The sequence below is a fragment of the Manis javanica genome, chromosome 7 (genome assembly GCF_040802235.1).
Source record: "Manis javanica isolate MJ-LG chromosome 7, MJ_LKY, whole genome shotgun sequence".
NCBI lineage: Eukaryota > Metazoa > Chordata > Mammalia > Pholidota > Manidae > Manis > Manis javanica.
The window spans coordinates 18863292-18885121 of NC_133162.1; the positions used below are offsets into that span (position 1 = coordinate 18863292).

The following is a 21830-nucleotide window of genomic DNA, read 5'->3' on the forward strand; positions in this document are numbered from 1 at the left end:
TTGCTGATTTCCTTTAAAGGCAAGAGATAACAGTGTGTGTCTCTGTATGGATGGAAATGACACGGGCCTGTGGCACAGGGCCCAGATGCAGGGGGGAGAGGGGGTAATTTCTGGGAAGAGATGTTTTGGAGAGGAGTAACATGAAAGCAGTGTCTGATAAGGAAACTGCAGATTGCCAGGCAGTATTGATTTTGCTCAATAAGTCTAATGCTGACAAAAACCTATGAGTAGATATTGTTATTCTTCTGACTTTATCGATGAGGAATCTAAGGGCAAGAGATGTAAAGGAACTCGCCCAAGATCACACTGCAGGCAAGTGGAGGAGTTGAGGTTTGAAGGAGATTCTGAGTCCTGGTTAGGTACTGGATCCAAGTGCAAGATTATAAAGGGTGAAAAGTCAGCTCCTTAAGTCTGAAAAAAGCCTTCGTGTATCAGGGATCCACCTAAAATTCAAGGCTCACGATTCAGGTGCTAGAGAAATGAAACAGCTCCAGTGGTTTATAAATAGGAAAATTTCCTAGATTTTGCTATGTTACTAAAAAATGCTTTTGTTGGCTGGGCTCTGTATCTCAACGGGGAGGTAGGCTCTTAGGCGTGTGCACTGAGCCACGTTTCTGTTTGTGTGTTTTTCTGTATGTGTGTTACATTTCATAACAAAAAGTTTAGAAATAAACCTGAACTGCCTTGCTGAAGATAGATGCTATGTGACAATATCCCCTAAAAATGTGGTTCAGCAAAGTAGTTCCCAAACCTGACTAGTTACTGGAACCACATGGGAGAGCTTCTAAAATGAAGATTCCTGCCCAAGACCAGAGACTCAGAATTCCCTGGCCCAGGGCCCAGGGCCCAGGCTCGTGTCTCCAGAAAGCTCAGAGAACTCTAGTGCTCAGCCAAATTTGGGACCTGCAGGCCTCAAGTACACAAATTCAGTTAAAATCAGTGTTTTCTGCAGTGTTGTTTCCTATGGCCTTTGGAGATGCTCAAAGTATGCCTCACACCAGAGAGAAGGCTGGTGGATTCAACGATGTCCTATGTTTTCCTTTTCTGCCCTGCACCGTGAATTTGACTCTAACCTTTAACTTCCTTCTGATCTTTCCATGGCTCCATACTTTCCATTGCTTCCATTTCTGAGGAAAATAATAAATGCAAACACAATGTGTTATAAGAAAAATCCTTTAGCTCAAACACCAAATGATCCAAAAATTGATTGCATCTCTTCCTTCTCTTTAGCATTCCTCTGTCTTGACAGCTCCCAGAGAAAGACCCCAAGCCACACTGAGAAGAAGTTTTAGTGGGGTTGGAGCCACAGGCAGAGGAACTTACCCCCATGCCGGAACTGATCAGCCTCTTGGCTGAAATGAACGTGACACTGGTTAGGTGGAACACATGCTGAGAAGGCCACAGCAGCGTGTGGTCAGAAAAAGAGGCATCCTCCATACTCACCTTTAATCTAGAGCCAGCTGAGAAGAGACCGTGGCGACCGTGGCCACTCCTGGAAGGGAAGGACAGAAGAGCTCAGATGGGGGTTGATGACTTAGAAGATAAGAGCAGAGCTGGCACGAACCAGCCTGTGTTCACAACCAGACTCACAGCGGCCCTGAAGAGGCCAGCTCTGAGCGCATCACTCCCCCTCATTCTCTGACCTAGAACGAACACAATCCAAAGACAATCCCAGTTGCTGCCCTTCCCCAAAGGGAAAGAAGAAAGCAGCATGGATCTGGCTCTGCAATTTGAATCTCAGGAATGCCTAAGAAACATGGTCGCTGCCTTCAGAACGAAGATGCTCGACTCAAACTTGTCTCATTCTTGGCAGCGTATTGTGTCTCCCCCACCCCCCACACCGTGACACAGCGGAGTGAGGTGAATAAGCTCTGCGCAGTGAGAGAAAAATAGATCCCCAAATGCCTTCCATTACGCTAAGGGCCTGTGTCACCGGCTGTGGCGGCAGGGGGTGTGGTCGCCATCCATCACAGGCAAACAGCCAGAACTTCTGACTCCCTCTGTCTTCAGGGCTATTTGTGGTTCTAAAAGCACAACGAGCAGGGACTAAAAACTGGTAAGTACAGAGAAGTCTAAAAGCGCTGCGGGGGGTCTTGTGAGAACCCCTGGGATCAAGGGCCTTTGTGAGCAGGAGCCCCCAGGGCCACACAAAAAGAAAACAGATCCACTTTCTGCTGCCTGATTCTGCCCTGCAGAACCACTTCTTCCTCAGAGTAAGAATAGCTAATATTTACCATGTGCCTGTTACATGTCAGGCACTGAGCAAAGCATTTTCCATGGGTCATGTAAATTAATTCACGTACGTGTGGTGCCTGAGGTGGGCACCAACAGTATCTCCTTTTACAGGTAAGGAAACTTAAGCTCAGGACATTTCACTACCTGGCCCACAGGGACCTGATTAAAGCAGGACACAGATGCAGGTACTCTTCAGAATATAGCTCTAAACAAACACAGCCATATTATATTATCTGCTTGGCCAAATACAGTTATTTGAAAAGTGAACAAGAGAACTATAGGAAAAAATTTCTGTTGCTTCATTTATTTGTCTCATAGACTCTCCAGGTCTTATTCCAGAAATAGGAATCCTGGTCAATGATCCCACATGTCCTAGAAGCATTTTTTTTGTCAGCAAAGGCCCTCTAAGAGGAGGACATGGGGATGTGGTCATTGACAGAACTAGAGGTTTGCTAAAAAGGAAGCAGCGGGTACAAATCACAGGTAATTATGTGAAACTTCTTTCTGCCTTACAAAAACTTAAAACAAAAATTAAAAGCCTCCGTCTTCCTCTATGCATTATATTTTAAATATATATTCAAATATTTAAAATATGTATTCAGTTCCAAGAAATTTCCCCCCCCCTGGAATTGACCCCATTATTCCCTACCCAGCTGGAACCACGTAGGAAGGAAAACAAATGTTTGTCTCAATGGCATTTTTTTATTCAGCTAATTGATTTTTTTAAAAATAACAATAAAGGTTGAATAGCCAGCCATTTAATTACTAGGAGCTTTTTATTTGCACTGTCATTAACTTCACAGCTGCCCTGCCCGTGAGGAGGGGGGGGGTACAACAGAGACTCAGCTGCAACTGTTAGTGTTAGACAGGAGGAGCATGAGAAAGGCCTGACTCCCCCCTGCAAGGTCAGCAAGGGCTTTAGGCTGATTTCAGCAGCACAAATCCCAACCTCAAATTGAGGAAACTACATGTGGAATCATGTCAAATGGAAGCGATGCTGGAGAGCCTTCTCCATTTACAGATGTGGGAATCTGAGGTTCAGAGAGGTTGAGTGGCTTGCCTAAGATCACACAGCTAGTCCCCTCCAGCACTGGAACTGAAGCCCAGGTCTCCTGATTCCTTAGCAATTAAAAAAAAGCAAATGGAAGCACACATACAGAAAAGTGTGCATATCGTAAGTGTGTACAGCTTGAATAATTATGCTTCAGTGAACACATCCATGCAGCCACCCACCCAGATCACCCACACCATCTCTAGCACCTCAGAAGCCCCAGATGCTCTCCTTCCATTCACTATGAACTTCCCCTTTCTCCATAACCTTGAGTTCTCATATGGTAGACTGCCTTGGTTTGGACCATGTTCTCTCAATAAAGAGATGTTTTATGTAAAGTTTAGCTATTCAGACCTAAAAAATAAATCTTCTCATTTTTTTTAGGAGGTATTTCATGGTGTATTAAGAAAGCATATCCCCAAAAGAAACCCCATACCCATTAAGGAGTATGGGGACTCCCCTGGGAGGGATGAGAATGTGTGGGAACTAGACAGAGGGGATGGATGCACAATCTTATGATGTACGAAATGTACTGAATTGTTTGCTTTAAAATGGATTATTTCACATTATATGAATCTTACATCAAAGCAACCTCATCACTTAAGATATGTGCTTTTCATTGCATATAAGTTTAAACTAAAAATAGCTATAAAAATAGTTAACTAAAAAAGACAGCATGCCCTCATCAGCACGTTCCACATGTCTTGTCCTATGGTAGCTGGCCGGCAGGCCTTATATTGCCACCTGGGTGCCTTCCCCTGGTGCTCTCCTCATTGCGCTGCCCCATGGCTTTCATCGTTATCCCTCCACTGAAAGACCCTTTATCAGGGTCATTTTGCCAAAGCCATCAGTCAGTTCCCTGTCCTCATCCTACTCAACTTCTGGGCAGCATTCCACCTGGGCGACAGCTCTCTTATTCCTGAAGCACTTGTCTCGGCTTGTGTGATGTCATGTTCATCTGGTTTTCTTCTTACCTCACTGGCCATTCCTCGTTCTCCTTTTCTCCTTCTTACCCTCTGAATGGTGCAGAGACCCGGGCTCTGTTTTTGATCATCTCTCTTCTCTACCTTAGCTGAGTGACCAATCCACCCATATGTCTATGACTTGCAAGTGAGTATCTCCAGCCTAAACTTCTCCCCCAAACTCCTGTTGTGGCTAACCAACTGCCCGCTCAATAAGCTTACTTGGATGTCTCAGAAAGAGAGAGAAATATGGATTATTTTCTACTCCAGGTCTGCTCCCCAACTCAGTTTTCTTGTTTTCTGTAAATCACAGCATCGCTCACCTAACTCTTGGGCTAAAACTTAGTCATAGTGCTTGAACCCCCCTACACCTGGCTTCCAACCCATCAGTATATCCTACCGGCTCTGCCTCCAGACTTCAGCCTAAATCCAACCACCTCTCTCCATTTCTGTCTCTGCCACTCCAACCCTGGTCCAGGGTCCCTCCATCATCTCTTGCATGGACTATTGTGGTGTCTCCCCATAGATCTTTCTTATTTCCCTTTTGTCTTCCTTTATTCCAGCCTTCACCTAACAATGTGAATAACTTTTTTAAACAGTAAGTCAGACCCTGTTAACACTCCAGTGAATGCCCATTGCATTCAGAATAAAACCCAAACTGTCACAAGCTCAATGGGTCTGCCCCAGCTTACCTGTCCAGTCGCATCTCTCTCCACTTGTCCCCTCCCTCAGGACATACCAGCCACACTCACCTTCTTTCTGACCACTGAACAGGCCAGTCTTATTCCTGTCTATGGGCCTTCACATTTGCTCTTCTTTCTGCTGGGAGCATTCTTCCCCAGTCTCTGAACAGCTGCCTCTTCTTATCATTAGAACCTCAGCTCAAATATTGCCTCCTCCCCCTGGCTCCCCTCATTAAAAGCCTTTCCTGCTCAGGATCCTATTTATCTTTTCCATAGTTCTTATCTATACCTAAGCTTTTTAAATGTATTTATTGTTGACTTGTTTAATGGCTATCTCCTCCTACTAAAAGGTGAGTTGCTTGAGGGCAAGGATTCTCCTTATTCATGGCTACATCCCCAGTGCTTAGAACAATATTTGGTAATAGAAAGTACTATATAATTATAAGTTTACTGGCTAGATCTCACCAATTCATCTGAGAAGATGGAAAAGCAAACATGTTTATCACAATGTGGTCTCCATTATTTATCAGTGCATAGAGGACACCAAGCTGCAAGTATCAGAGGTCCAATTCAGGCTGTCTTAAGCAATAGTAATAGAGAAGACTGGAGTAGGCCTGTTTTCAGGCACAGCTGGTACCAGAGACTTAAATTTTACCACCAAAATTATTGCCTTGCAATCTCTCCCTCTCTCTCTCTCAGCTCTGCTTTCCTCTGTATTGTCCACTTGCTAGCAAACCCTCTCCATGCAATGGCTTGTCAGCTCGGTGCTCACATTCTACGTTGTACAGCTCAGCAACCCAAACAGAGAGTTGCCTCCTCCCAGAAGCTAAAACAAAAATCTCAGAGTTGACTTTCATTAAACCAGCTTGGATCACGTACCCATCCTTGAACCAATCACTGTGTCTACAGGGAAGGAATATGTTAATTGTCAAGTCAAGTGCTTGCCCACTCCTGGGTGGGGGGTGGGTGTAGTTGGGAGTTGGCATTCCCTGAGTGAATGGTTTGGGGGTGGGGGAAGTGTGGTCTCCCAAGGGAAACTGCAGTGCTATCACCAGGGGAAGTGCAAGTTGTGGTGGGGGGAAAGATGTCCACCATGACTATCTTTTTTTCAGGGAACTGAAATTTTTGCCAGTTCTCGAAGAGCGTGTAATTTCAGAGATGAGGATGAAGAACTATCTGATTGCCGCCATCTTACAGGGCAGCCTGATGGGCTCATTCACACAGCACTGACCATGTATCTTACCTCGGGAGGCCTCTGTGACACCCATTACACTGAAAGGACTGCTTTGTCAGTCTGTCCGCCAGCCTGAGTTTTATTACTAAGGCCTGACCTCAGCACCTTAGTGTCAATGTCCTCAGCTCTTGTTTCTCTAGTGGCCGGCCTCACAGTCCTTGAGCCCTGCCCCAGGAAGCCCTTGTTTCCCTAGGTCTAGGACAGTTTACAGTTGCCTGCATCATCGTAAATCTTCCTGGTTTTTCCCTTCAACTCATTTTGCAGAACCACTCCTTCCTTCCCAGCCCCTCTGAATTTGCTTCCTGACCCACCTGCCTGGATCACAAGGCCTGTTGCTCCCCAAAGCCTGTCTTCCTATTAGTCATTTTCCCCACCTGGTGATTCCTTCTTCATCCTCAGAGGCAGGTGTCCTCACCCTCATGTGTGTTCATTTCCCCAGTAACGAGACCCTCCCAATCACGGGCACAAGGAACACATGTACGGCAGCCTTAAATGAGAGTCTATCCTACACTGAAATAGCTAAAAGGAAGGCCAGTTCCCAGTTTCAGCAGGTGTTGGACAATCTTTAGGGGGAAGACATCCTCCCTTTGCTTTGACTCAGAGGAAAGACCTGCGGATGAGTTAATCACCACCTCTGGCGATGACCTTTCACCTCCTCACAGACTGACACTCAGTGGTCATCGGTTTTCCGTTCTCCAAATTCCATTCACTTCTTAAAATCAAGTTTTCCTAACTCTTTCAGGTCACTACTCCCCATTTGGTCCTCTGCAATCACCTGTCTTACGAGATACGGTAATTAGAGCCCTGTAGTTTTTCCTGAGTCATAAACTTGGGGACAAAGCAGGCACGCTCCCACTTGTCATTTCCTTTTTTTTTTTAACTGAAGAAAGTCACTCGGGTAGTCAGGTGAATTCCTAAGCAGTGATCATTTAGTTCAGCATTCCTATTGTAACCACTTACGTTGGTTGAACCCACAACTTGCACAAGTAGAAACATAGAACTTATTTCTCTAGAGAAGCTGCAAACCTGACCCACGAATTCAGTTTTATTCCCACCAGAATTTAAAATTCATGATGACAGGAACTCATCTCCGTGCTCAGCATATGGAGGTACTGTGAATTCATTCATTCATTCAACATATGCTTATTGACATTTACCAAAGAGAATGTGCCAGGTGATACTTGGGTTCAAAGGGGAAAAAGAAGTGTATCTGGGAGGAATTTTAGCCACAAGAACAGAACTGTTTTGGCCACTTTTTAGGCCACATGAGTGGAAGTCCAAATTTAGATCATCTCAAGTTTGCCGGGTCTACTATCAAGGATCCAGGTTTTTTCACAGCTTCATCCTAAAACCTGTTGCCTGAAGAGAAGGTGGGGGAAGGGAGAGAGAGAAGGATCAGGGGACGGCTGCCAGGAGCAACTAGAGTAACAGGAGGAGAAAGTGATGCTTCCTACAAGAGGAAGATGCTTCCCAGAAGTCTTCAGCATTCCTGCCTCTCAAAGGCCAGACCTGGGTCACACACCCTTTCCGGAATCCTGGTTGCAGCCTCAGGCCACTCAGTCCTCATGTCACATTGAGGATGGGGTGAACTTTCCCTGGTGCAAGGGGACTGTGTTGAGGAGGCACGGCCCTCTGACCACAGGGAGGTTCTGTTAGGAAGGGAGTAGGAGCTGGGGGCAGGGGCAGGGCTGGAGGCATTGCTACAAGCCCCAAGGAGGTACCATGGTTCAATTTATGACTTTTGCACTTTATGATGCTGTAAGAGCATTATGTATTCATTAGAAACTATACTTCCAATTTCGATTTGGATCTTTTCCTGCACAGGTGATACATGGTAAGATCTTTTCTTGTGAATCTGGGCAGCAGAAGCTGCAGCTCCTGGTCAGCCACGTGATCACTGCAGTAAACAACAGACACTCTGGCAACCCAGCTGTGCTCACATGGCCATCCTGTTTTCCACTTTCAGTACACTATTCAATAAATTACAGGAGATATTTAACAATTTAGTATAAAATAGATGGTGTTAATGATTTTGTCCAACTTCAGGCTAATGTAACTGTCCTGAGGATGGTTAAGGTAGACTAGGCTAAGCTCTGACGTTTAGCAGGTGTATTAAATGCATTTTTGACTTGTGATATTTTCAACACGTGATGGGTTTATTGGAACATAACCCCATAGGAAATCAAACAAGATCTGCATTAACTCTGGTAAATCCTGACAATGAGAGCAAAGTGGTTAGTTCTCACCTGAGGAATAAATCAGAATCACCTAAGTAGTGATCCTGATTCAGGTCTGTTGTGGGGCCTGAATATTTGTTAGTTCTTAAATGCTGCATGTGTGAGTCTGATGCCCAGCTTGCATTGCACACCAGGGCTGTAAGCTAAGCACCCCCATCCCATAGCTATGCAAATAAGAATACGGCACAGTCCTACCCTGAAAAGCTCAACCTAAATGTCAGTTAAGATATTTTCACATGTATGTGCCAGAGGAGTTCCAGGGAGGAAAAGTTCCATCTAATAAGTAAGTTGGGGAAGGTACTAGGATAGCGGGACCTCCAAAGATGAATTAAGACTTGACCAGAGAACTTGGAGAGCAAAGTAGCTAGAAGGGCATTGCAGGAGCTGGACACAGATGCAACCCTTTTAAATGCATGTGTAATGTTTGTCAGAAGATTGGCTGATCTCTGGTTGGTGTCACATTAGTATGTGAGAAGGGCAAGTTTTCTCATCTTTAGAGTCTTCTCATCATGAACCAGTGGCTGGAGAAACTGAGGTTTGTTTCGAGAACTTGGTGAATCAGTGCTATCTGATATTCCTGACACTACCCAAATTGTTCACCAAGCTTCCTCTTTGAGCACAAGGGGGATTTTAAGAGGCAACGATTGGGGCTTTCACATATTTATGTTTTAAAAAATCAGAATCATTGTGTGGAAAAACCCTATGAGATCACCTCTCTGCTCTACCCAACCTGTGTGAGGTGGGGGGGGACACAATGATATTCTTAGAGAGAAAGACATCTCAATTCTTCCACAAAGCAAACTAAGATAAACCCGATCAAAGGCAGGCAGGCTGCAAAACCGATCAGGAGGAAGGTTGGAAACAACCTGGAGAATATGGAGGAAGTTTGTAAATTGGTTGGCAATTGGATTACACTTAAAGATTCAATTAGTGGCAGATTCAGAATAGAGTTTCTTTTGGTGAGTTTGTTAACTCCCAGGCAAGAGGTTTGGCCGTCCGCTGATAGCACAGAAGGTGAGTCATGCAGCAGTAGCACGATTAGTCAGGCTGGGATGAACGTCGCCCACTCTCCTTGATGGATGCACCCCGTGCATAGAAATAGGTAGACGGATATTGATTTTTTAAAACTCTACCATTACTCACTGTTCTTGACAACTTACTTTCTTTCCTTGGTACACCTTTTTTGTTGCTACTTCTGTTGCATCTAAATTGCTTTTTAGTGAACTTTAAAGGAATCTCCCTTATGCTAGAAGAGTGTCTCAAAGGTAGAAAGAGAATTGGTGACAGACTTGCCCTGGGTGACTTGGGCTGGACGCTCTGGACGAACATTGCCTCTCCCAAGTTTCAAGAGCCCCCCTATGTTATCTAGTAAGTGGGTTCAGGGTGAGGACTCTGGGTAGGTCAAGAGGTATCTACAGAAAGTAATAACATAATTAGCTTCAGCAAGGAAAAAACCAAATACGTGCATACTTTTCCGAGTAGGGGTCATACTACAATCTTTTATATAGAGAGAATGGTTACTGTCTGGGAGCTTTTAGAAAGAAAACACCACTCCTGTAAGGCAGTAAGAGCAGAGGTAAGAGCTGGCTCACCTGGTTCCCCGGCCCGGCACCCGAACAGCCCTGTGAGATGGAAGATGAAGCAGAAGCTAGAAGGCAGCTGCAGTGGGGGTGGTACAGTAGCAGAGGCTCCCCACAGAGTTAAAGGTGACTCACCCTTCAGCTGGGAGGATCAAACCCTACTGTGGGTTCCATCTTTCTGGTCTGAGCTGGTCTCTAAGTTCAGATAGAATCATTTCCCTAGTGTCAACTCTGTAGTTTTCTCTTCTTAGGCAGATCTGAAACCAATCATGCTGATGAGTTGAAGATGATAACAAACAAAAGATGTATGTTAGAGGAATTTGGGCCTTGTTTTGGCAAATGAGTTACTTAAACCCATTCTAGATGGACTCATAAGGGAGCCTATTAAATCTAGGTTAGAAGCAAAGATCTCAGGAATGTGAATGATGTGCTTTAGTTCTAGTCCACAAAAAGTGTTTTAAAGAGCAAAATAAGGGTAGTCTATCACCTAGAGCTGGGCAGTATGCAAAAAGTAGTGTATCACCAAGAGGTGAAAAGAGACTTTCCCAGTGTAAGCCAGCTGGTCTACCCATGTGCTAATGATCATACAAGGAGATGATCTCCTAAGGAGGTGAATCGTTTAGTCTAAGTCACCTTCTCGGTGGGAAAATAAGTCTACTATACCTCACTACCCGCAGATCTCCTACCCTAAACATGTGTACAAAGTTTCTCTCCTTTGGCCTTTGCTCCAGGTTCTTTTCTGCTTTTCTCACCTGGATATTCTTATCTTGGGAAAGTGTTTCATGGCAAAGAAGATCTTAATGGCTAAGAAATGGACAGGATCCATATAGGTAATCAATTCAAACTGTTTCACTCAGGCATTTGCTCATTCAACAAACATCAAGCACCTACTATAAGCCATGTTTTACAGATGATTAAGACTTGATTCTAAAGAAAAATCAATAAGAGTAGAGTGAAACACTAGATATAATAGAGGTAAGTAATCAAAGGATCCTATGGCATCAATCAGGAGGAGCATGGGACAAGGATGCTATGGCATCAAAAAGGAGGAGCATGGGACATCAATTCCACCTGGGGAAAGGAGTCAGCAAAGTTTTCCAAGAGGAGGTAATCCTTGAGCTGAGGATTGAAGGATGAGTACAGATTACCCAGAAAAATAAGAAAAGAGCCTTCCACAAAAAAGATGAAATTGGCAAAGCCACAGAGGTATGATACCATGGTTCATTCAGAGACAGGCAAGTGATTTGGTATGACCATGGCTGGAGATTTCAGCAGGACCCAGTTCCTGAAAAACCTCCTAGGTCATGCTAAGGTGCAGAAAGGGGATATATATATATCGAATACATATATATAATATGTGTACGTGTAATCATTGGTCTTATGTATGTATTATAATTGATCTTTCAAACTCATCATGTTTCTAACTGGAACACTCCCACCTCAGAGTCCTTAGACCTGCTCCTCTCTCTGCATGGAATGATCTTCTGTTGGGTATCCACATGGTTCACAATTCTCACTTCCTTCAGGCCTCAGCTCCAAAGTCAATTTTTCATTGAGGCATTCCTGAACATTTGCTATGAAATGCACACAATCCATCCCCTCTATCTGCAGTACCTGTCTCCTTATTGCCCTTTATTTTTCTCCATAGATGTTATCACCATGAAAATATTACAGATCTACTTTTTTAAATGTTGCTGCCCATACGCCCCTCACTAGAATGTAAGCTCCATGAAGGTAAGGCCTCATCACGGTGGGTCCCCAGCACTGGGACACGAGCCTGGCATGGAGTGGACCAACATTCATTTAACTGAAGAGAAGAGACTGAGAGGAAAACATAGATGCTGAAGGAACACTAGCATTCACAGACTGGCTGGCAGAACAAGAGCCTATAGAACAGACCAAGTCCAAGCGCCAAAGGTCGGAAACTCAACAGGGAATGATACAGAAGCCAAAGAGGAGTTTCCATAAGGAAGTGGGAACACTGCAAAGATCAAGTGAGGCGAGAACTGTGGAGTGGCTCTTCTGCCTTTGAGTTAGAGGGCCTTGGTGATTTTGTGGATGACAGTCATTTTAGTGAAGTCATGAAAGGAAAATCAGATCACCGTGGGATGGAGTGGCAGCAAATGGAAACATAGGATTGAAAGCTGGGAGAAAGGGCTATAGGGAAGCAAGGCTGAAGCTGCAGGGATGAGGGGACAATGACAGAGGAGGGCTGGGGAGAGGTGAGCTCAGCCCAGCTGGAGGGGTTTGTCTTGGGTGGGAGTAGCATCTCACTTTGAGATGCGAGGAATGGGGGGAAGATGGTTTGATGTTTGCTGTACCAAGTCAAGGCTGCTACAGTGGTTGTAGAGATGATGATGTCCCATGTGAGGACCACTGCCTGTTGGGGGTTAGTTTGCTCTCTGGGTCATAAACCTTGGCAGGGTTGTGCGGGCATCTTTTACTATTGGAGCACCCAAGCCACACCTTTGTGGTGTTGGGTACTTTTTCCTAAGATTTACAAAAGAGGCCTTGTACAGAACTTAAACATTTTTAAAGAAATACACACATTAAACATTATATATTAAATAAAATATTAACAGATACAGTGGAATACCTCCTGTGTACTACTCTCTGATTCCAACAGCCCTCCATTCCAGAGACAACTACCATCCGGAATTTGGTAGTTTTCATTACCGTGCATGGTCTGTTTTTACTGTACATGTGTTCCCATAAACAATTTATTTTTGTATGACCTTGAACTTTGTGTAAGTGGTCTCCTACATACATATTATCTGCAATTTGTTTTTGCTGAATATGATTTTTTAGACTTATCCATGTTGATATATGTACAATCTATTCATTCACTTTCATTAATTTCATGAATATTTACTCATCCATTGACTAAACACACATTTCTTTCTCCATTCTCCTGTTGGTGGACATTCTATTGTGCTTAGGTTTTTTGTTTTTAAAATTAAAACTGTAATAAATTTTATGTCTTCCCTTATAAGAGCTTCTTCTCTCAGAGTGGAATTGCTGGTTAGCGAGGGTGCCCACCTTCAAATTACTGGGTAATGCCAACTTTCTCTCCAGTGAGGATATAGCAATATGTATGTCCCACCAGCCATGCATGTGTGTTAACATTTTCAGGGCTTTTTCAGAGTTAAATTTTCTAATTTGATGGATTATGGTTTTTGTTGACATATCCCTGATTATTCATAAAGCTGAGTATTTTTCACGTTTCTTGGCCATGAGGATTTTTTCTTTTGTAAACTGTTCACATTTTCTTTTTCCTCTTCTTCCTTGTTCTTTTCACGTTCCATTTGTTTATCTGTTTTCTTCATGATATGTAGGATTTTTTTACAATAATCTGGTTACTAATTCTTTGTTGCAAATATCTTCTCATGGTCTGTGACTTGTCTAACTTTTGGTTGTATACATGATTTAAGTTTTAATATAGTTATACTTTCTCAGTCTTTTTCAAGGATGAATGACGCAATTTTTAGGTGTGTATACTGGGGAAAGGGGGTAGTGAAAGGAAATTCTTGGCAAATGACCTTTCTGTTCTCTATAAAGTAAAAGGAGAAGTTGACTCTTAAGAGTTAGCTGTAGAACCCTTGAGCTTCCTTCTTTAGCCAACATGTATTGAGTCCACAACAAATGGTTGGGATGTGGGTGGGAAGGGAGGGGATGAAATGGAATGTCATGCATGGAGCCCTGCCTTAATGGAGCTAATATGCATTAGATTGTGTAGCCCTGATATACTTCAGTAGAAACTCAGAGGAAGGAGAGATGGGAGCGAGATCAAGTCATTGTCTAAGGACTGGATGAATCAGGGAAGACCATCTATCAACTCTCTTGACTTTCTGTAATCTTAAGAATCAAAGGGTCTCAGGGTTGCAAGGAAGCATAGATAAGGAAATGGAGGCCCACCAAAGCTAAGGTCTTCCTGTTGAAGCTCTCACAGCCAGAGCCACGTGGACACGTCTCCCTTTGATCCTAAAATAGGGATCTGAGAGCGATATGAAAGAAACAGGAAGACAGAACAGAAAACCAGTTACAACCAAAAAAGTCCCATGGCCACTTAATCTGGCTCACAAGCTACTAGAAGCAGCTATTTTATTCACATCAATTCATTTGTATTATGAGGATACAGGGAAATATGTTATCATTTTTCTTTTCAGATGGGACAGAAAAAAATAAAGTGACTTAACCCAGGGCACTTTATGAGTGACAACAAAAGAGGCTAAATTAACATGGGCTCCTTGTTCGGTACTTTTCTCTTTATAAACCACAAAATGAATAGCCACATTATATCTATAAATTGCAGTCAGTTTCTGTTTCACACGAGTCTTATTCTTCCATTGACTGTCAGGTTAATTGGTTCTACTTCCCTCTGCCTGCGGAGAAGCATCAAATTAGGCAGCTAATCAGTAACACTGAGAACATAAACCAGAGATACACTGATTGAATTGCTCATAATCAAGCCATTACAGTTCTATTTTTCTTATCTATGTCCTTCCCAGCACACATGAATGTAAAAATCACTCTCAACTGCCAACAAGAGACACACTATTAGTTAGGGTCAATCAAAAGTAATTTTCCACCAAGAAAATGCTTCAAAAGATTAACTCCTTATATTTTATAGTAACAGCATCATGAAGAAACTGGTATCATGAGCCCGTGTCCGAGAAATAGCTTAACACTAATTATCAGAAATCTTTAGAATATTCTCCAGAGTGAACTATAATGTTCACTGCTAACAGAAGGTTGCTTCCTCCATGTTCTCAAGGAGATTGAATTTTACTAGTGCCAAGCAGACCTTGCCAAGTGTTAAAGATGCCAAGAATCAGGTGTTATCACTGCCCCTTACTAGATGTAAAAATACTAAGGGAGCAGAACAGGGAAGCACGGTTTTCCACCTGTGAAAGCTGGAGAGCAGTCATCAATGCCCCCTCAGAACTGGGTCTTTAAAGGTATTCTTCCAGGCAGGGAAGTGGGGGAAGACGTGACGCAGAACACACACTAAAGGCAAAGCAGTAAGGCATGAAGGGTGGGGCAGGTTTGCACATGGAGTGTGCGGTCAGTGCTCAGCTGAGAAGAGGGCTGTGGCCCTATTGCCAATGACCTTTATATGATGGGCTAACAAGTTGGGACTTCAGCAGGCAGGTCTGGGCATGCTTCGACTGGCGTTTCAATCTGCCAACCAAGTGTGGGAAAGAATCTTAGGGAAGGAATCCCATTCTTAGGCTACTGCATCAGGCTAGGTGGGAAATAATGTCAGTCTGGTCTGCAGCACTGAGATGGAGAAGACACAATATATCCAAAAGACACTTAGGGGGTAGAATTAGTCAAAATGACTAAGAGAGGAAAGTTATACCTTTAGGCTGACACTGGAAAAAAATGAAGACCACGTGTCAGAGAATACAAAAGACAAAAAACTTCATAAATAGCCAATCATGCATTTTCTACCTGCAAAGAGGCTATTTTCTGAAAAATCATTTATTCCTCCTTTTATTTTAAAATAAAATTCACCCTACTGCCTTTTTTTTTTTTAATGAAATTTACCTTGATAGCTTTTGACATGCTGGAATCACCAACTGTGCCAAAGAAAAGTTTGAAGCATTCTTCAACAGAGGAATTGCTTAATCTGGTACCTGAGATGCTTATCCATAAGCAGGCTCTCCTACAGCACAAGGTATATATATATCAGAAATCGATTTGGAACAAACATGATATCATCTGCAGGAAGGGATGAGGCATTTTTCCATTAGCTTTTAATGTAAGGAAAATAAGATGAGAAGGTGACATTGATTCCCAGTTTCCAACACAGTAGCTTCTTCAAGAGAGGCAGCATCAGAAGTGCCTAAGAATGGGTGTGATACAGGGAAATGTGCCCTGTTCCCTGCTGTGGATGCCGTGGCGTGCTGCCCAGATGCCTCTTCAGGACTAAGGCACTAATTTCCCAAGAGGCAGGAAGGGTCGGTGGCTGACAGCTTTCAGCTGAATTGCTCTTGGCCCTCTTCACAGGGGCAGCCTGCATCTATTAGCTGCTCGTTTGAGGTTCGATGGGTATAAAGCCTTGGTCCCTTTGAATTAAGGGGGGAGCATCTCTGAACGGCTGTCTCAGCTCCAGAGCTCCTGGAGGACTGGCTGATGCTGCAGTTGTCTGCAGCTCCCTCCCCCTCTGCCCAGTCTTGCTCCTGTCACCTCCCACAGGTGATGTTCCCAAGGGCACTCCCTAATGACCCCATGGCACAACATCTCAGAGTCCTTTCCACAGGAACACCAACCTATGGCACCTACCAGGACCACAAAGAGCTTTTCATAAGCACTAATTACAGAGAATGAGGGTGTCAATATACAAGCATGTATTGAATGTACTGGGTCATGAACAAAATGAGCCACATCTCCTACTTATGTTCTAGCATGTCCTAAAACTGACAACACACAGAGATGTTGTAAGTAGCACATAAGTGATCTAAAGGAGTTTAGATATAGTTATTTTATTAAAAGTATCATAGCAATGACAGATAAAAACATGTATATTAAAACCAAGAACAGGAGTTGAGTCCAGATGACTAGCAGCTCTTTACCATTGGATATCATAAGCCATGGGGATTTTTTTTGGCTGTTTTGTTTTTCCCTATCACCTCCTCCACCTCCTCCGCAAAACCGCTTGACAATGTTCATGAAGGCTCCATCCCTGTAGGGGGTGGGAATCAGACACCAAAGATATCTGTGTTCCCACTGCCACCTAATGGCTTCTTTGAGCATTAAAGGCCTCCACTGTGAGTTGCTCTCTTCAAACTGCACTCGCTCTATTGGTAAAATAGCTAAATGTGACTATATCAAATTATGGACCACTAGTAGGGCAAAACTCTCGGGCTCATTTTAGCTTCTAGAAAAAGTCATGTTAACTGTCTCCTTCATGCTCTTTACATTTGGGAAGTATATACCCTGCCACTCACCATTGTTTGGTGTATCCTTTAAAAAGATTGTTCTATTATCTATGGTACAATAAAAATGAGATCAGCAGCAAATGATTTTAATTTCCTTAAAAAATTACTCTATGTCATAGAGATTTTATACTGGAGAGAAACCTTAACAAATGACACAATGTTGGAAAGCCAAAAAAAAAAAAAAAAAAAAAGAGATGGAATATTCCAGGCTTTTTCTGTGATAAATAAGCTTTCTCTAAGGCAGACAGATAGACAAATAAGTAAATAAATAGGCAACATGAATATGGGGTGTTAAACACCCAGATGAGGAGGGTACTTTCAGGGGCTGTGACACAGTTGAATCTAATTAACTCTGGGTTTAAAAGATCCTAAGACTACCACTGGAGGCCGTCTAATGTGAAAGCCAAACTGGGTCAAAAAATGACAAAAGCTCCTGTCACCATATCAGAGGGCAAGGCCCACCAGACCCGCTCCTGCATGTGGGGAATCCAGGTAATTCTGTCTCATGCTTCCTTCCTGGCATTCAAAGAGCTCCTGCTACTGCTTCGGCCTCCACAGCCCGCGTCTTCCTGCTAAGCCTTACTCCATCCGGCTTTCTACAGCCTTTGTTTCTGACAGCCTCATATGCTTCTGTAACCTCCTATATTACTTCTGAGCTTGTTAAACTATTGATAGCTCCTAGAGTTTCCCTCAACTACCTGTTGCTTTCCCCCACCATTCCCCAAACACACACAACACCCCCCAAAGCTATTCTGATTAGTCTATGAACACTTTCCTCCATCTTTTTATTTTGAAAAATTTGAAACATACAGGAAGGTTATAAAGCTACAGCAGTGAAGACATCTCTTCTCCACAATGGCTTAGCATTTTGCCACGTTTTGATTCTTTGTCTCTCCATACAGATGTAGACTGTCTTCACACATATATACACATACGGCTCCACGCCCCCGCTTATCTGCAGTTTCAACTTCTGCAGTAGCTGTTACCAAGGTCAGCAGAGGTCTGGAGACAGATGCTCCTTCTCCTGACTGTGGTAGGTCAGAAGGTCAGCAGTAGCCTTAGGCTACCTCATAGTACCTATGTCATTCACCTCACTTCATCTTATCACATTGGTATTTTATAATGTCACATCATCCCAAGAAGGATGCCTACAGTGTATTTTGAGAGAGAAGACATTCACATAACATTTATTACAGAATATTGTTGTAATTGTTCTATATTATCAGTTGGTAATCTTTTACTGTGCCTTATTTATTTATTTTTATTTTGGTATCATTAATATACACTTACATGAACATTGTGGTTACTAGACTCCCCCCATTATCAAGTCCCCACCACATACCCCACTACAGTCACTGTCCATCAGCATAGTAAGATGCTCTAGAGTCACTACTTGTCTTCTCTGTGTTATACTGCCTTCCCTGTACCATCAGCCGCCCCCTACATTATGTGTGCTAATCGTAATGCCCTCTTTCCCCCCTTGCCCCTCCCTTCCCACCCATCCTTCCCAGGCCCTTTCCCTTTGGTAACTGTTAGTCCATTCTTGGGTTCTGTGTCTGCTGCTGTTTTGTTCCTCCAGTTTTTGCTTTGTTCTTTACTCCACAGATGAGTGAAATCATTTGATACTTGTCTTTCTCCGCCTGGCTTATTTCACTGAGCAACTGTGCCTAATTTATAAATTAAACTTTATCAGAGGTATGTATATATATAGGAAAAAATACAGTGCAGTACATACAGGACTCAGTACTATCTGTGGCTTCAGGCATCCAGTGGGGGTCTGGGAACACATCCCCTATGGATAAACAGGGATTATTGTGTGTGTGTTCATACACACATACATGTACCTGCACACACATGAATTTTATAAAATTTTCTATAATCTTCTTGGCTGAACCATTTGAATGTAAGTTACAGACGTTCTGGTACTTCATCCCTAAATACCTGAATAGGACATTCTCCTAGGTACCTCAGCAAATTCCATACCTAATAGAATTAACAATCCAGTATCATCTAATATCCAGTCCCTGTTCAAATTTTCCAAATGTCCTCACATTTTTCTTTAGCTTTATTTTTCCAAAGACCCAACCAAGATCTACTCACTATATTTAATTATTATGTCTTTTGTCTCTTAATTTACAACAGTCCCCCACGCTTTTTTAATGACACTGACCTTCTGAAGAATTTAGGCCAGTTTTTTAAATCAATGTCCCACATTCTGGATCTGCTTATTCTTCCCTCAGGGTCATTTAAGTTGTTCCTCTATCCCTGTATTACCTGCAAACTGGAAGTCGGGTCAAAAGGCTTGATTATATTCAAGTTAAGCATTTTGGGCAAGGTTCTTTCATAGGTGTACTGTTACTTAATGTTGCACCAAGTCCAGAGGACTGTAAGTCAGGCTTAAGTGGTACTAAATGTGATCACTAGGTTAAGTTGGCACTGCTAAATCTGTTCATTATAAGGCATACTTTCCCCTTGTAATTATTAAGTAATCTATGGAGTGAGACTCTGACACTGTACATCCTCCTTTCTCTTACCTCCTTTTACAAGGTGGGTTTTAGCTTCTACTGATGATCTTTGCCTGAGCTGACACATGGTGATTTCTCCAATTCTATCATTCCAGCTATATTTATTGGCTGGCATTCCTCTATAAGGAAAAAAATCCCTTCCCCTACTACTCTTGATTTTGTGACTATGGAATTAGGGATTTTAAAAAAAATGTATCAATGCTTTGATAATCTGTCACAGTCATTATTCTTTTTAGTGCCCAAATTGACTCACATTTGGCCAATAAGAGTCCCCTCAAGCTGGGTTCTATGAGCTTTTGATTTGATCTTATTAGCTGTGGGGTACTGTCTTGCTTTCTGGCAAGATGTTCCAGGTTCACCTTTGTACTTTTATACTTTCTGGGCTTCACTCCCCCAAAACAACCATATCTCTAAGAAATGCTATTTCTTTTGTGGGGAATAGTATCCATTGGGGTAACATTTTCTAAGAAATATATATATATATAAACAATTCTAATTCAAATTTAACATCAGAGGGCTTTTTTTTAAATTTCCAAACTTCTTTTATCTCATATTTTTATTTCTTTCCTCTTAGAGTTCTAACTAACCTAAATATAACATGTTTAACTAAATAATATATTTAACTAAGATAAATATATTATTCATTTTACCTCTGGTAAACATGTTTCAAAATTATATCACCAATAGTACTATTAGCAATAATTCTATAATGTTTGAGATTTTTTGTTGTTGTTCTTTTGCCCTCAGAATATATCCTACTAAGAATTATGTAAGAGTGCTATGAAACACCACTTTCAAATAGGCCTAAAGAATGACTCGGCCATTTCTGATTCTTGTAAAGTTTTAGGCTATAATCTTTCTCAAACTAAATAAATTCTTGTTTTCTGTTTTTAGTGGCATGTTTTCAGTTCTTTATTGCTACAGTGGCAGTTTTCTGTTCTTTATTGGTACAAGTAAAATACAGAATAGCTGAAAATGCATATCTTAATACTAGCAAGGCAATGCAGAGTTAAGTGAACAAATCAGGATTGCTATGACTGATGAGCACCTGCATTGGTCAGCATCCATTTAAAGTTTTTTTTCTGTCAATCTTAAGTGGATGATGCCACTGGAGAGTCACCCCATAATATGGTTTCAATACACTGTACCCCAAAAACATTCAATATATCCAAAAGGCCAGTAGCTTGTCTTGCAATAAATCCCTGTGCAAACATTCAAGATACCTATTATGATTGAAGAGTGCAAACGGCAGAAGCAGTTACTATGACTATGGCCGCATCTCTTAATTCATCACCTTAGGCATCTGTCAAGATAGCAAAATATGTAGGCAAATCTGGGGCCACTTTTACTTAGAAAAGGATACAACAAAAGCTAAGTTAAAGAATGCAATCTCCCATTTAACTAACATGCATTAGTTTATTGCTAACATGCATTAGTTTATTGCATACTGCTCTGCAGTGGATTGGCACATTTCCAAAGGCAGCTTCTTCACTTCAACTTTCTTTAGTAGTGAAAGGTAAAACCATATATTCTGATGACAGTTTGGAGTCTTTAAATTTATTTGCTTACTGGGTTTCAGTAAAATAAATACCAGTTTTAAAGAACTAGAGATTTGAGATACTGTTTTTGGAAGAATAAACATGATTAAATTTGAGGATATTTTAAGAAAAATCAGACATTGAAAGTAGATTTTGATACTTCAAAGGAGGTGGTAATTCAGAATGCCTATTTGAAGTATCACTTAGTGAAAACTTGTACTTGCTCCAGTTTTGTCTTTAATAGTACACAGAATCATTGTGAAAATTAAATAAATACATGTAAAGTGCTTAGAAAGGTGTTTGGTACATAAAACTGTTACCTTTTTGTGAGAACTAAAATTCAGTATAGCTTTTCTTTCCAAATATAATCTATATTGCACAGAAGTAGAGATTAAAAGCAATCCTTTAAACAAAAGCTATCAAAACGTTACAGCAATCTATACTGGAGCTTAGAATAAATGTTTTCCTATTTTCTGATCTAGGGGGTTTGTGAAGAGTTATTTGAGAGATTTTTACAACTATATAATTTATCTTATATTTGAGGAAGATCCTTCAGGCATTAGTTCTTACAATACACAATTAGAGTAGGAGCAGTCAGTTGTATTTGAACAAATGTCTACTACATTAAGGAAAAGTATCCTTTCTGGTTTATCTTCCCTCTTAATTCTAGCTAAACAATGCTGCCCTCTGCAGTTAAGAATTTTCAATTCTTACAAATGGACTGCCACTCCAGTCATCGTAACTTTGGTCTAGTTTCCATCTCTATAGGTTATCTGACTCTGTATGAGGGATATGCATGTATATAGAAATAAGAAATGGGAGGGCCCCTTAAAAAAAAAAG

The 21830-nt window shown here is 42.0% G+C and overlaps 1 long non-coding RNA gene across 4 annotated transcripts in view; it reads right to left on the bottom strand.

Annotated features, from left to right (window-relative positions):
- LOC108407921 (uncharacterized) overlaps positions 1–21830 on the bottom strand; it is a 31327-nt gene that overhangs the window by 8483 nt on the left and 1014 nt on the right. For all 4 annotated transcript variants that reach the window (XR_012133031.1, XR_012133030.1, XR_001855851.3 and 1 more), the window contains exon 2: positions 1444–1492. This is a non-coding gene — a long non-coding RNA (uncharacterized lncRNA). The remainder of the gene's footprint in view (positions 1–1443; positions 1493–21830) is intronic.